This window comes from Patella vulgata, chromosome 7, assembly GCF_932274485.2.
Source record: "Patella vulgata chromosome 7, xgPatVulg1.2, whole genome shotgun sequence".
NCBI classification, from domain to species: domain Eukaryota; kingdom Metazoa; phylum Mollusca; class Gastropoda; family Patellidae; genus Patella; species Patella vulgata.
The window spans coordinates 65,586,212-65,601,928 of record NC_065885.2 but is presented as its reverse complement, the minus strand read 5'-3'; the positions used below and the strand labels follow the sequence as shown (position 1 = coordinate 65,601,928).

The following is a 15,717-nucleotide window of genomic DNA, read 5'->3' as shown; positions in this document are numbered from 1 at the left end:
TTTTAACCTGGGAGTGGACTGGGAAGAATTATGGAAATCTTCACCCACAATCGGGGATAAGCTGCGACCCTACTCCTTGTCACGTACAACAGGGGAATCTAATCCACGCCAGTTGACTCAATGACAGACCTTATGATACAGCACTCACGGGCTAATCGTTCTACGCCCCAACCTAACCCCTGCCCCCTTTACTACACTTGGTCCTGGAACAGTTGTTATATAACCCGCGTTCTTGTTGATGTGATAGAGTAGCCAGTGAAACGGTCTGTTACGTCGATTTCTTGGCGTGCGGTGCACGGAACTGAGGGTGACCCAGTATAAGCATCAAAGCTGTTTAGTTAATCAAAAGTATGACGTCATAGGTCAAAAGCCGTTCGTATGACCCCCCCAGACGCGACCTCCCACTACCAATTGGTCAGATCTTTATGTAGTAGAGGCCAAGGAAAGTATAAAAAAACGAAACGAAATATCTGTATTTTAATCAGATTGAACGCATTCCTAGTATTAACAAGATGGTGCATCTCTCCCCCCCCCCCCAACCACCCAATTCATTGTCTATTCATAAGGAAATGCAATTGATTGGAATTTAACAATGAATTGAAAAAATAAATATAAACAGATAGAAAGCAAGTAGAGTAACCTTTGTTTTTATTACCCAATAAAGAGAATAAATATTGGACGTGACTATTGACCGTTTGGTTAAACGGAGCTATAATGACAGATCGCAAGACAATATAAGGCTATATGATATATTCATGACAGAACTCAGACAATTTGATAAAACTGGTTGATCCCAAGAATTGTCAAAAAAACACTGTATTTTTGTGTTTGCGTCAATTCACAAAGTGTCGAGTTGTTTGACGTTCATGATGCAATCATAGAGTTGTCATCATCGCTGAAATCCAGGGGTTTAGATACAATTTCTCTCCTTAGTAGCGGACTATCAACATGTTCTGACAACGGTAAGTGACTTTTATAAGGACTGTGATGTTCGGGGCTTAATTATACTGTGACGTGTGTTTAGACTGGATAGCCTGGTCTAATTACGTCAGACTCACCCCTACGTCACTCCTTTTCTGACTAACTATTTTGAAGTCAGAATAGCGCAGTACAGATTACCTAGTCTAAGGTTGTTGTTCCAATTGTCACTGTGTTTCTCTGAGGGCGATTCGAGTGTTCGTGTAGTATATGTTTTGGAATATGGGTTTAATATTAGAACTCGGTATACTATGAGGGTTAGGGTTAGGGCCTCATATATTCTGTATGATTTTAGACTTCTACAGTTTCTAAAACCCTCTCTCTACAAACCTGATTAAAACACAGATCCTATTTCGTTTCGCCTTTTAGTTCAAAAATTTAGTTTTACTTGTCTTTACTACACTAGGGTCTGGAAGAGTTGTTATATAACCCGCCTTCTGGATGATGTAAGGGATTAGCCAATGAAACGGTATGTTACGGCGAGTTTTTGGCGTGCGGGGCACGGAACAGTGGGTAAACCACTAGAAACGTCAACGCTGGTTGGTTAATCAATGTCTTTCGTCATCGGGCCAAAAGCCGCTCGTTTGACCCCTGGCGCTACCTTCCACTACAACTGATCAGATCTTCATGTAGTAGAGGCCATGGAAATTATATAAAACCGAAACGAAATATAGATCTGTATTTTAATCAGATTGCTCTTCTACAGAGTCAAACATTCTTTTCCCACCAGGCTCCAACTCCCTCCCTTCTACAAGCCCCGTGGGATCACGTGGCTAAGTGGGTAAGACGCTGGCTCGCTAGCCTGGAGGTCGGGTGTTCGATCCCTGCATTGGCCGAGAAAGTTCATCCAGATTTTCCGGCGTGGTTTCCCCTTGTCAGTGATGCAGGACGGCGGGCCTGACAAGGACAGCTGTCTAGTCGTTCGGATGGGACAAAAAATCGAGGTCCCCTGTACATATTGGCGTGCACGTAAAAGATCCCTTGGCAGTTGGAATTCGATATAAGAGTAGGCCGTAGCGTCGCTGCCCGGGCCAAATTTCCCTCATAGCACACTGTATAGCGTATGCCCGTCATTAGTCCAGTTTAGGAGCAGAACTGGTGGACGTTAAACCCCATTTCATTTCATTTCTACAAGCCCCAGCATGACTTATTTGTCTATTTTAATCAATAGTGATGTTGATATCTGACATAGTTTATTTAAATAACACGCCGGTGTCTTACTTGATACTCTTGAGCGCGATTTGCAATAAGGCGCCTTGATGAACGAGGCTTAAAGTCAGCACGAAATGTCAAAACAGATTTCCGATGTAGACTGATTAACCAGGCCACAGCGACAGTGCCATTCAATTTGGACTGTTCGCGTATTTCAACGAAAGAAACTACGATTAGAAATTACAATAAAAACTTTTAAAACATGAATGTAAATTAGTTTATATACATTCGTTTATATTAATGTCTATATTTTGATCGATTTCCGTCCATTTTTGGGTTAAAAGAATAGAGAATTAGCCCCTTTAAACAAACATTATACAAGAGCTAAATCTACCTATTGCAGGTCTTTCTTTAGGCCTGAAATGTTATCTCAATTATTAATTAGATATTAATTAAATTATCCAGACCATAATTAACTATCGATGCCATCGATAGCCTGTGAAATTTAAGGGATAGGAATACATTTTTTTTTGAAAAATAATTAAACGTAAAAATGGATTGTATCGACTTTAGTAATGATGATCGAGGCTAGCTAAAAATTCAAAAGCTAATATCTCAGTTCAGAGTGGAGCGAATTATTGAAAAAAAATTGAACCATATGTTAATCCCGAAATGACCTAGTTTGGGTCGAGTGGACGTTAAACTCCACCCTCTTTCTCTCTCTCCAGAACGGTCAACTCTTTATTTAATCCCCCATAATGCCCGTTTAAGTTTACTGATAACAAAGATGGCGTCAGATTGTTTCTGCTTAAATATGATGCGTAAGTGTGATATTATTTTATCCCGTTCTAATATGGTGGCCATATTTGATTTTTATATCAACTCGTGGTTTATTCAGCTTGTCTGCCATCAAGTTGGTCGTGACATCAAACAACTCGGCTTTTTGCTGCCAGTTCTTACAATTACAAGTCAAACCAAAGTGTACACCCAGCACTGGTTTACTAAATCACCCACCTGTCCTACGCCAAACTCTCGGCTTCAATAATGTTGTTATATTTCAGCTTACCTGACTGACAGGTGAGATTAAAAACTGCTTTCTTATCGCACTTGTTTAATGATGATGGGAAAGGTAGAGAAGTTCCGATTTGAAGATAGTGTTGGATGGCCGAATGGTTAGCGCGTATGCGTTGTATCATAAGGGTCTGTCACTGAGTCAACTGTCGTGGTTTCGATTCCCCCGTCGTATGTGACAAGGAGTAGGGTCGCCTGTCCAACCTCGTGGGTTTTTTTTCCGGGTCCTCTGGATTCCTCCCGCTGCTAAAGACCCTTATGCGCAAGCGAATTATTGAAATAAAATTGAACCATATGTTAGTCCCGTAATGGTCTAATTTGTGTCAAGTGGACGTTGAATCTCTCTGTCTCTGTCTGTCTGTCTGTCTCTCTGTCTGTCTCTGTCTGTCTGTCTGTCTGTCTCTCTCTCTCTCTCTCTCTCTCTCTGTCTGTCTCTCTGTCTCTGTCTCTCTGTCTGTCTCTCTCTCTCTCTACGAATGGCGTTTCTGGCTTTTCTTCAGTGTCTAGTCATTCACCGTGTACAAAAAGACGGGGTACGAGTTGAGTTGACGTGTACGTAAAAAAAAACATTGACAGTTGGTAAAACGTTAAACTCTATTTTATTTCCTTAAACGCCGCCCCCCGTTAACCACAAGTGTCGTGCACGAGCCGGAGTATGCTGAGTATTTACTGCATTTAACAACAAATTATTACGTTTTATTTTTTAATTTAAAATACATATCTAATTTAAAATACATATCTCGTGTTACAATCTAAATGGATGGACGGAATTCGCAGATTTCACTAATATTTAAATGTAACAAACTTAATTAAATAAATCACATCAAATTATTTATCACAGATTATTGCTGAAATATTTATATCATTTCACGGGGTAAGTAGGTTGAAATAAACATAGCTTTATATTACCATGGTAACGTGACATAAACACAACTTTATATTACCATGGCAACTTGATATAAACACAACTTTATATTACCATGGTAACTTGATATAAACACAAATTTATATTACCATGGTAACTTGGGATAAGCACAACTTTATATTACCATGGTAACTTGATATAAACACAACTTTATATTACCATGGTAACTTGATATAAACACAACTTTATATTACCATGGCAACTTAAAATAAATACAACTTTATAATACCATGGCAACTTAAAATAAATACAACTTTATATTATTACCATGGTAGCTTGAAATAAATACAACTTTATTATTATAAATGTACAACAGTCTAATGTTAATATCTGCGAAAATATCAACCGAACAAAGGTAAAATATGGAGACGACAATGTAGGGGGCTTTCTCCCTGGTGGTCAACCTGTTAAAAAATATTATAAGAACTTTTGTATTATCTATCAAAATTTTACAGAATGTATCTTTGAACAAAAAAAAATTATCACATGGTAGTCAGCTGTTTGAAATGATGGTGTAGTTGTTGTGCTTTGACTGGTAATACGACTGCACCACATACAATATAAACTACGCTATCCAAAGGAGCGGGATGACTGCACCACACGCAATAACGAATATAGTAGTAAAACAATGATATACGGAAACGGGCGGAGAGACAATCAAATATAAAATGAAGCCAAGGATTATAACCGTCACCGACACCCCCCACCCTCCCTGTCAACACAATATCATATAATTTAAGTTAATACAAGTATGTTATATATTGAAATAAGTTATAATGAAATCATATTATATTGTTTCTGGGGCTCGGTCTTAATAATCACCAATAAGAACTATTAAGAGCGTTTTTTGTCAATAGCCAGAAAATTATTTTCAAATGTGACCGAAAAGAAAGATACGAGTATATGTTATGAAAATAAACATTCTACACATCATTTTTTGTAATACTTTGAGCAATATTGACAAAAAGAAATGCCCGGCACTAGTGCATAGTTATATATATTTGTTGTCCACCACATTTCGTATTTACAGTTAGTTTCCATGTTCAGTATCAGAGTTTCGTATTTCGGTTTGAAAGGCAACATATTCTGATTATTATATAAAGTTATTAGGGTAATCTAATCTACACCGGTCTGCTGCTCACCCAACATCCGGTAAAAATCCCAAATTCACAGCACGCGGTGTTCTTCTGTCGTGAGAACTATATCTAGGTGATAAACCACTCGTATGAGTGAACGCAGGGGGTGAATCACGATCTCGAACATCCAGTGGTCGAACTGGGATGGTTGATTTTTGTGCTGTTGCTACTTTCGCTTTTGTTTCAGTTCGCATTAAAAAGCTGGATAGCTCACTCTCCGTTACTTCCGGTTTGCCTCGTTTTGTTATCTTTTTAAATTTAGTTTCACATATCGTCTCTTCAAATAGATCATTTTGGTTTTCGCTTTCGGCATCTGAAACATTATTTAAAATATAAGAATTACTTTATTACATGTAAAATAAAATGATATATGTCTAAATCTAACGCAACATAGTACAGTTCGTCTCCGCCATTCCAGTCTATATTGTCTCCAGTAGGCCGTAACGCCGCTGTCCGGACAAAATTCGTCTTATAGCACACTGCATGGGGTATACCCGTCTTCGTCAGTTCCGATAGAGCAGAAAACTAGGACATTAAACTCCATGCTATTAACCGAAACGTCTGTCTACCATAATTTTTGTGATTTCTGTGTCATTCTTCAGATTAAAAACTCATCTTTTCAAAATTGATTACAAACATTGACAAACAACTTAGAGCCAAGGACAATCTGGTTGAAATACAGATCTATATTTCGTTTCATTTTTTTATTCTTTAGATGACCTACACTACATGAAGATCTGACCAGTACGCCATCCAGAACGCAGTACAGACAAATCAAACGAAATTATAAACTATAAAACACGAAACGAAATCAGATTGAGCTAAGGACTTTTGTATGCCGTTTTCGTATGCGAAGTGGATTTGGAAATGAAATGAAATGAAATGGAGTTTAACGTCCTACTTTTCTGCTCCTAACCTGGGCTAATGAAGACGGGCATACGCCATACAGTGTGCTATGAGGGAAATTTTCCCCGGACAGCGGCACTACGGCCTACTCTTATATCGAATTCCAACTGCCAAGGGATCTTTTACGTGCACGCCAATGTGTACACGAGACCTCGGTTTTTCGTCCCATCCGAACGACTAGACAGCTTTCCTTTTCAGCCCCTCCGTCCTGCATCACTGACAAGGGAGAACCACGCCGGAAAATCTGGATGAACTTTCTCGGCCAATGCAGGGATCGAACATCCGACCTCCAGGCTAGCAAGCTAGCGTCTTACCCACTTAGCCACGTGATACCCGCGAAGTGGATTTGGTGCTATTGAGAGAGAGAGAGAGAGGGAGAGAGAGAGAGATGGGGTTTAACGTCCACTAGACACAAACTAGGTCATTTTGGGACTAACATATGGTTTAATTTGATTTCAATAATTCGCCTTGCGCATAGGAGTCTTTAGCAGCGGGAGGAAACCGGAGGACCCGGGGAAAACCCACGAGGTTGGACAGGCGACCCTACTCCTTGTCACGTACAACCGGGGATTCAAAACCACGCCAGTCGACTCAATGACAGACTTTATGATACAGCGCGCGCACGCTAACCATTCAGTCATCCAATCCCCCTTGGTGCTATTGAAATGGATATATTATATATTATGATTATTAACAGGGTTGTGTATGGACCAACACAAATTGAAAACTAAAGTTCAGGGCAAACTTAAGTTATTGAACGAAAGCCAAATAGGTCGCATGGTGAAGAATGCACGATTTACCCACTTATTTAGAAATCAAGAAATACAACTACACTGGATCTTGTTAACGACCTTACCATCAGCGGAAGCGGACGTTACACCCCACTAACCAACAAGCGAACTTGATTGATTTGAAGTCTGTCAATAAGGAATAATGGGTTTCTTTACCACACCTAACTCGATCACCGTAGCTAATTGACAAATCTCGCTAAGATTCGGGGGGTTGGATGGCCGAATGGTTAGCACGTGCGTGCTGTATCATAAGGCCTGTCATTGAGTCAACTGGCGTAGTTTCGAATCCCTGGTTGTACGTGACAAGGAGTAGGGTCGCCTGTCTAACCTCGTGGGTTTTCTCCGGGTCCTCCGGTTTCCTCCCAGTGCTAAAGAACCGTACGCGCAAGCAAATTACTGAAATAAAATTAAACCGTATGTTAGTCCCGAAATGATCTAGTTTGTGTCGAATGGACATTAAACCCCATCTCTCTCTCTCTCTCTCTCTCGCTAAGGTTCACGTGGCGTATTTCCACGATGTCCAGAGCTATATCTGACGAAACTATTTCAACTAGTGAGGGGGTTTGAACTATTTCAACTAGTCTGGGGGATTGAAACTATTTCAACCAGTCCTGGCAGTTCAACTAGTCTCATACCACGTTTCTGTAAATTCAGGTGTAAAATATATAAACCGATTACCGCATTCATGATTTTGACTATAATTTCACATCAAAGGCCATAACATTGTCACTAATTGGGAATCACGTTTAAATTCTAACTCTTCCGAGATACAATGAATATAAAATCTGGAAAGTGGTAGCGACGTCCCCATTACATTTGGCAAACCTTAGTAGATTCTAATACCCTACATCTAGCCTTGGCTGTATGACGAAGTCCGCTATTGGAACTACTTTCAAGTTTCCGCATTACCAACGACGTTGCCCATGACGACGCCTTTGAAAAATGTTTTATCATACACATATTTCAAAGTCTGAAGCTGTTTTTCTTTCAAGTTTATCCGATTTTCTCAAACAAGGACAACTTTGCACTAAAAATTCTACACACGCTTCGAACGACGCAATTTTGATAACTTCATTTTAAAAGCAGCAAGTTTTCCTAATAAGTAAACCGATGCCGCATCGCAATTGTATAGGCGTAGGTACACATGACGTACCGTCATACAGCCGCGGCTAGATGTAGAGTAACGGAATCTGCCGAGGTTTGCCGAGTGGTCCCCATTAAAACAAAGTTGTATATTAACAGTGGTAGCGAGGTCCCCAGTAAACCTAAGTTGTATATTAACAGTGGTTATGACGTTCACATTAAACCTAAGTTGTGTATTAAAGCAAATTTATAAACAAAACGAAAGCAATACGAGTTTTACATCTTACCTTCTCGCGGGACTCGGTACTTGCACACAAGATACGTGACACTGAGTACAATAATACCAAACGCTGCAATACCCGCCAAAATTAACCAAAATCTGCAAAACACAAATCACATAGAATTATAGATCTACATAATACCCGCCAAAATTAACCAAAATCTGAAATGAAAGAGGGTTTAACGTCCTACGGTTCTGCTCTGACTGGGCTAATGGAGACGTGCTTACGCCATACAGAGTGCTATAAAGTTTATTTTGAACGTACAGCGGCGATACGTTCTGCTCTTATATCGAATTCCAACTGCCAAGGATTCTTTTATGTGCATATCAATGGGTACACGGGACCTCGGTTTGTATTTCTATCCGAACGACTAGAAATTCTCCCTTGCCAGATCCGCCGTCCTGTACGACTGACAGAGGGAAACCTCGCCTAACCAAACATAATTATCTGTCGTGTCGTGATCCTACACAAATATATAATTTCCCCGTTTTGTCTAAGCTGGATTTGAATTTATTTTTTTGTGTGTAGTGTGTTGGACATGCACCCTCTAATACAAACAGTTCTATACATTTGAAAGCTGATTTAACGTCCACCCACTCGACACAAACTAGATCATTTCGGGACTAACATATGGTTCTATTATTTTTCAATACATCGTAGGGGTCTTTAGCAGTGGGGGGGGGGGCTGGCGGAGGACCCGGAGAAATCCCATGAGGTTGGACACGCGACCCTACTCCTTGTTACGTACAACCGGGGATTGAAACCAAGCCAGTTGACTCAATGACAGACCTTATGATACATTCCGCCCATAAAAGTTCATAGTTAAGGGATAAAATACAAGAGTGGGTTTCATATTGGATTAACATAATCGAAACATCAAAACAAGTTAAAAAACACAAAGAAGCCAAAAAATGTAGTTTTACAATTAAAACATGAAAAAACAACTCAATCTTGATAATATAGGGTATTATGCGTTCTGTTTGAAGATTGACTTCATTTCACCAAAACATCACAATTATAAATCCACCTAAAGATCTACAAGATTTGGTACATCGAGGGATGGGAATGTACTCAAACTATTTCGAGGTATTCATGGGAAAATACAACCAATATTTACATTTATTTGAGACAACGTAAACTAAATCAATAATTCGCTTTTCAAATGATGTTTTTTTTTTTAGTGTTTTAACTATTGCCAAAAAAGTGTGAAAAGGAGTAACGTCTCAAATCACTTAGTTCTGAGGGTAAGAAACTTTTCTTTTAAAAAAATCATAGAGCTTTGAGTTTAAGACAACATACAATTAACAAAAATTTCTTTTTGGTTTAAAATGTACTGAAATCTTTGAGATTTAACTAAGTTATGGTCAGACGAGGTTTGTTATCATTTCAATCGGTTATCTGTATGCATCTTCTAAAATAATAATAACTTTGCGTTCTTATTCATCTAATCCAGTCCTATCTCTGTGAAGTTTTTATTTCTTTTAGTACATATTTAAAGACCATCCTCACATCGAAATAATACAGTACTCTATCAGGCTATGCGAATGATTTGGATGACTGGCTTTTTAAGGGGGGGGGGGCGAATGGTTAGCACGCGCGCGCAGTATCATAAGGTCTGTCATCGAGTCAACTGGCGTGGTTTCGAATCCCCGGTTGTACGTGACAAGGAGGAGGGTTGACTGTACAACCTCGTGGGTTTTCTCCGGGTCCTCCGGTTTCCTCCCACTGCTAAAGACCCCTACGCGCAAGCGAATTATTGAAATAAAATTAAACCATATGTTAGTCCTAATATGACCTAGTCTGTGTCGAGTGGACATTAAACTCCATTTCTCAATCTCTCTGGCTCTTTAAGTATCATGATATGAAATGGGGCGGGGGAGGGTGGGGGGTTAAAGCGTGTGGTTTAAATTGTAGGGTCTGTCATCCAGGCAAGTGGTGTGTTTTCGTTGGAGTAGGGTCGACTGTCCAAACTTCACGGGTTTTCTCCGGGTCTTCTAGTGTCCACCCACTGCTAAAGACCCCTACACGCAAGTGAATTATTGCAATGAGAAAATGAACCATATGTTACTTCCGGAATAATCTAGTTTGTGTCGAGTGGAAGTTATACACCCCCCCCCCACACACACACACACACACACACTCTCTCCCTCTCTCTCTCTCTTTCTGGTAAGCGGGTGGGGGTGGTGGATGGCCGAATGGTTATCACGTGCGCGCTATATCATATCGTGCGCGCTGGATGGTTTCGATTCCTAGGTTGCGTGTGACAAGGAGTAGGGTCGCCTGTCCAACCTCATGTGTGAGAGAGAAATGGGGTTTAACGTCAACTCGACACAAACTAGGTCATATCATTTCAATAATTCGCTTGCGCGTAGGGGTCTTTTAGCATTTAGCAGTGGGAGGAAACCGGATCTCTCTCAAATTGCCAAGAGATCCCAGTTTTCCATCCTATACATCCTTTGGGATTTTTGTCAAAGGAACCCGCGACACCCGGGCTAGTGACAATGTCGCTAATCTGAATAATAGGTGTATAGTGTTATGCAGCTGTTTAAATTCGAATTCTCACTCAACCTCTGAAAATAAACCACTGTTGTTTCTTTGCCGAGTAGATGATGATATGCTCTCCGTTGCTTCGAGATAAAAATGACACGTCTTTAAACAGCCCTGCTCAAATGTTTAATTTGTGTTTCAAATAAACTAAAATGATTAATGTTGATTTTCACAAAAACAAAAACAAAAAAACAAAACGATTTTTTACGTCTGATGTTATATTGTATTTTCGCTATGAGGATACTGAACCTTTGACTAGAATACCCCGGGTAATATGTAATTCCAGCACGCAAGGGTTCTTTAACGTACACGCAATAATTATATAAGTACAATATTTTTTTATGAGTTAATAAAGTGGTAATAATTGTGTAAGTTTTTCTGAGTTAATAAAGTGGTAATAATTATATAAGTGTTTGTGAATTAATAAAGTAGTGATAATTATAGAAGTTTTTAGGAGTTAATGGCGTTTTTATGAGTCAATAAATGGTAATGATTATGTAAGTTTTTATAAGTTAATAAAGTGGTAATAATTATGCCATGGTTTATGAGCAAATGAAGTGGTAAGTTTTTATGAGTTAATAAAGTAGTACAAATTATGAATGTTTTTATGAGTTAATAAAGTGGTAATAATTATATAAGTATTTATGAGTTAATAAAGTAGTGATAATTATAGAAGTTTTTATGAGTTAATGGAGGTTTTATGAGTTAATAAAGTAATAATGATTATGTCAGTGTTTATGAGTTAATGAAGTGGTAATAGTTAAGTGAGTTTTTGTGGGTTAATAAAGTAATGAAAAATATGTATGCTTTTATGAGTTGATAATGTGGTGATAATTATGTAAGGTTTTATGAGTTAACAAAGTGTTAATAATTATGTAAGATTTTATGAGGTAATAAAGTGGTAATAATTATATAAGTTTATGAGTTAATAAAGTGGTAATAATTATGTAAGTTTTTATGAGTTAATAAAGTGGTAATAATCATATAAGTTTTTATAAGTTAATAAAGTAGTAATTATTATATAAATTTTTATAGGTTAATAAAGTGGTAGTAATTATATAAATTTTTATGAGTTAATAAAGTTGTAATGATGATGCATGTTTTAAAGTGGTAACAATTATAGACGTTTCTAAAGCGAGATAAGCTTAAGGGAGACAGTAAGACAGGAGGTTTAGAATAATTAAAGACGTCCGAATGGATCCTAAGTAACTTGAATTCGAAATGTCAAGGGTTCATGGACCTCGATTTGTCGTCCCACCCAAATGACTAGACTCTATTTCCTTGTGATGCCCTCTTTCTTGCATCTACTGGCGAGGGCATCTTTTGTTACCCATTCATTTGCGGAAGCCCCCTGGAATTTGAGAAATAAACATAAACAAGGTCAGATTGAAATTCCAAATGTAAAATGTTGTATGAAGTGTTTTGATAGATGCAAATACATCTTGCCTCGTGTACGACACTCGTCACTATTATTTAGATTCGAGTTCTGTATGATTAATCGCTTGTTCAGCTCTTTCAGCGCACGCTGTTAAAATATTATTGAATTGGTTTTTGATGAAAAATAAACAGGTATGTTTTACAACAACTCCTATGAGGATGTTTGGTTAAGAATTTTTTTTTTTTTTTTTTTTTTTTTTAAATCTCGTATACAAATCTTGCTCTAATCTGCGATAAATGTCATCATTAGTATGAAAATTGTAGGGGTTGGATGGTTGTATTATAAGGTCTGTCATTGTGTCAACTGTCGTGGTTTCGATTCCCCGGTCGTACGTGACAAAGAGTAGTGTCGCCTGTTTTATCTCGTGGGTTTTCTCCGGGTCCTCCGATTTCCTCCCACTGCGAAACACTCCTACGCGCAAGCGAGGTATTGAAATAAAATTAATCCATGTTTTCATCCCATAATGATCTAGTTTGTGTTGAGTGAACGTTACCCCCCCCTCTCTCTCTCTCTCTCTCTCAATGCAAGATGGTAATTTATTGTTTCAAGAGTCACGTGATCTTCATAAAATCAACGTGTCTCCAAAATCTAGAATTGAGACAGTTATAATTTATAGATTGGTTTTTGTTTTGTTTTGTCTTTATTCTGCCCCTGACTGACAATCTAAGACAAAATGATAAAACCGTGAAATCAACGCAAAATAATGGAAACTTTAGGTAAATTTTAAAAAATTGGGGATGCAAATACTTTTTACTAAGACTAACTAAGATGGAGGTCGATATTGGCCTTTTTGTCCGGTCCCTGGTTCACAAAGAATTCTCAGACTTAAGTTAAGAATTTACTCAAAATTGTTCGCCTTATTTTAACTACAATATAGCCCTTTATAAAACTGTTGTTGTTTTAATGTATCAAATTCATCAATAAGAAATTATGTGCAATTTTTGTGTTCCTGGATCAAAGATATTTCTCATAAAAAGTGAATGAAAGTTGAGTAAATTCTTAACTTAAGTCTGAGAATGCTTGGTGAACTCGGGTCCAGGAATATAGTGTCTTTGCCTATTTTCAGCTGATTTGTAAAATTGAATGTTTTCTCTTTTTTTTGCTGCTAGAAACAAAGGGGTTAAGCGGTAGACTTTTTTTTTACATATCTAGAAAATCTTAAACTTGAATCGAATCTTTAAATAGAACAGAAAAATGTTAAACAGACGCCTAAACCCACTAATTTATTAGCAGTTCAATAACTGTTGTATCCAAACTGTCGGGATTTCCTTGTCAATAGTACAGAAAGGTTAAAACTGCATAACAGCCAGAATAAAATTACGATTGCCAACGAACCCGGATTGTATGTTACTATTTAGATATAGGAACGATTCTGGTGGCGCCAAAATAACGTAATGTTCGCTCACGGGGCCATATGCACCCGTGATGGCGTCCAAGGTAATTGGGTCGTTAACGGACAGTGTTACTGCACTTGAAAGACCAATTGGCTGTGGGAATTCGAAGATAAGGTAACATCACTGTCTAGGCAAAATACCCCCCCCCCTCCTCGCCGACAACCCTCCTCCCATTGTACCCCCTCCTCCCAGTGTCATAGGTCATTAACAAAAAAACTGATCATATCAAACACCATTACATTCATTCATTCCCTATATACAAGAACCTTGTTTCATTTCCTAGTGTTTTACCCATTTTCTATATATTACTCCTTCATATGTAAATAACTTAATTAAATCAACCTGTCAATAATATCATATATTATGCATTAGGCGTTAAATGTGTAATAAACAACAACAACAACAACAGCATTTATTCCCTTCCAATTTTTTTTATTTTTTATTCGCGCCATGAAGTCGAATATGAATGAAAATTGTCCGAGCTCTCGAGATATTTCCCGCTATAACATGCGCACTATGTCCATCAACATATTTCCCTGGCATATTCACGACACGGTGATACGCCAACCGGCTTAAGATATTCGATAATAAAAACAAAACAAAATCTTGAAATATTTTACGAAGTATTAACCGACCGCTCTCCGCCTTTTTTAAATCTCTTTAAACATTTTAAAAGTAGCCGGACAGGTTCACGGAAATGCCCACGTATCAGTTCGTTTGTCTGGAAGTTAGGGATTGTTGGCACAGGGTAGAAAGATTGTCAGGTCCTTTACATGAGTAAATCATTTAATCCTACCGCATGGGAAGATTTTCTTAAACACTGAAACACCAGAAAAAAGTCAGTTAAAGGTTTTTAGAAAATTTCAACAATTTTAAATGTTATTGTTTTACTCGTGACTCGGGGTCTAAGAACAATGGATATTTTGTCGTTCAAGGTAATTTTCTGTCATCCATATCTTTACTTACACTTTTATTTTTAAATCAGCAATTTCAAAATTAAGTCAAATTTGATACCTTGTCTTTCAAGGTAACTTTCTGTCATCTATGTCTTTACTTATACTTTTATTTTTAAATCAGTAATTTCAAAATTAAATTAGATTTGATAATATTTATTTTGGTATAATCGGGGTTGGGTGGCCGAATGGTTAGCGCGTGCGCGTTGTATCATAAGGTCTGTCATTGAGTCAACTGGCGTAGTTTCGAATCCCCGGTTGTACGTGACAAGGAGTAGGGTCGCCTGTCTAACCGGTCGTACGAAGGTTTTCTCCGGGTCCTTCGGTATCCTCCCACTGCTAAAGACCCCTACGCGCAAGCGAATTATTGAAATAAGATTGAACCATTTGTTGGTCCCAAAATGACCTAGTTTGTGTCGGGTGGACGTTAATCCCCATTTCTCTCGCTCTCTCCTAGAATTTGTTGTTATTGTTGTTGTTGTTTTTACAATCTATAAAACTTGAAAACCGTAAAACTCTAAAAATATTTGTAAAATGAAATTCGAGAAAAACATCATTTGTTAAAAAAAAAAAAAAAAAAAAAAATACCAACAGAAGCAGTTAATTCCATGGGCATTGAAGATAAACCAATTTTAATATATGTGGTTTTTTTTCAATGATTTTATTACGGCCAAGTGAGGAGGGCGCGCAATGACGCACCTTGCGTCATGGTTTTGAATTTGTGCGCCCCCTTGAGTTTTAAAATCAGAAAAAAAAGCTAAAGAATGAAATCTGGTTTAACGTCCTACTCCACCTGGGCCAATTCGAGGGAAATGTTGCCGGGACAGTGGCACTAAGGGCTACTCTTTAACTGTCGAGGGTCCTTTTACATCGGTTTTTCGTCCCATCCGAACAACTATACGTTGTCTCTTGCCAGACTCTGCGTCCCGCACCACTAACAAAAGGGGGGGGGGGGTACTCATTCTTACTCACTGAGTCACAGCGACTCACTGCTCGGTAATCTAATAGAGTTTGTTTCGAACTGAACCGCAGTAAATATCGTTAAGGGTGAGAACATCAATT

At 38.3% G+C, this 15,717-nt stretch overlaps 2 long non-coding RNA genes across 2 annotated transcripts in view; one reads left to right on the top strand and one right to left on the bottom strand.

Moving 5' to 3' along the window:
• The first annotated feature begins 755 nt into the window (after positions 1-755).
• The window catches only part of LOC126826778 (uncharacterized), a 16,768-nt gene continuing 1,806 nt past the window's right edge, over positions 756-15,717 (top strand). Inside the window, exons 1-2 of the long non-coding RNA XR_007682390.2 lie at positions 756-962; positions 9,505-9,567. This is a non-coding gene — a long non-coding RNA (uncharacterized LOC126826778). The remainder of the gene's footprint in view (positions 963-9,504; positions 9,568-15,717) is intronic.
• LOC126826777 (uncharacterized) overlaps positions 3,790-15,717 on the bottom strand; it is a 34,390-nt gene continuing 22,462 nt past the window's right edge. The window contains exons 3-4 of the long non-coding RNA XR_007682389.2: positions 8,330-8,421; positions 3,790-5,575 (exon numbers count right to left, since the gene is read on the bottom strand). This is a non-coding gene — a long non-coding RNA (uncharacterized LOC126826777). The remainder of the gene's footprint in view (positions 5,576-8,329; positions 8,422-15,717) is intronic.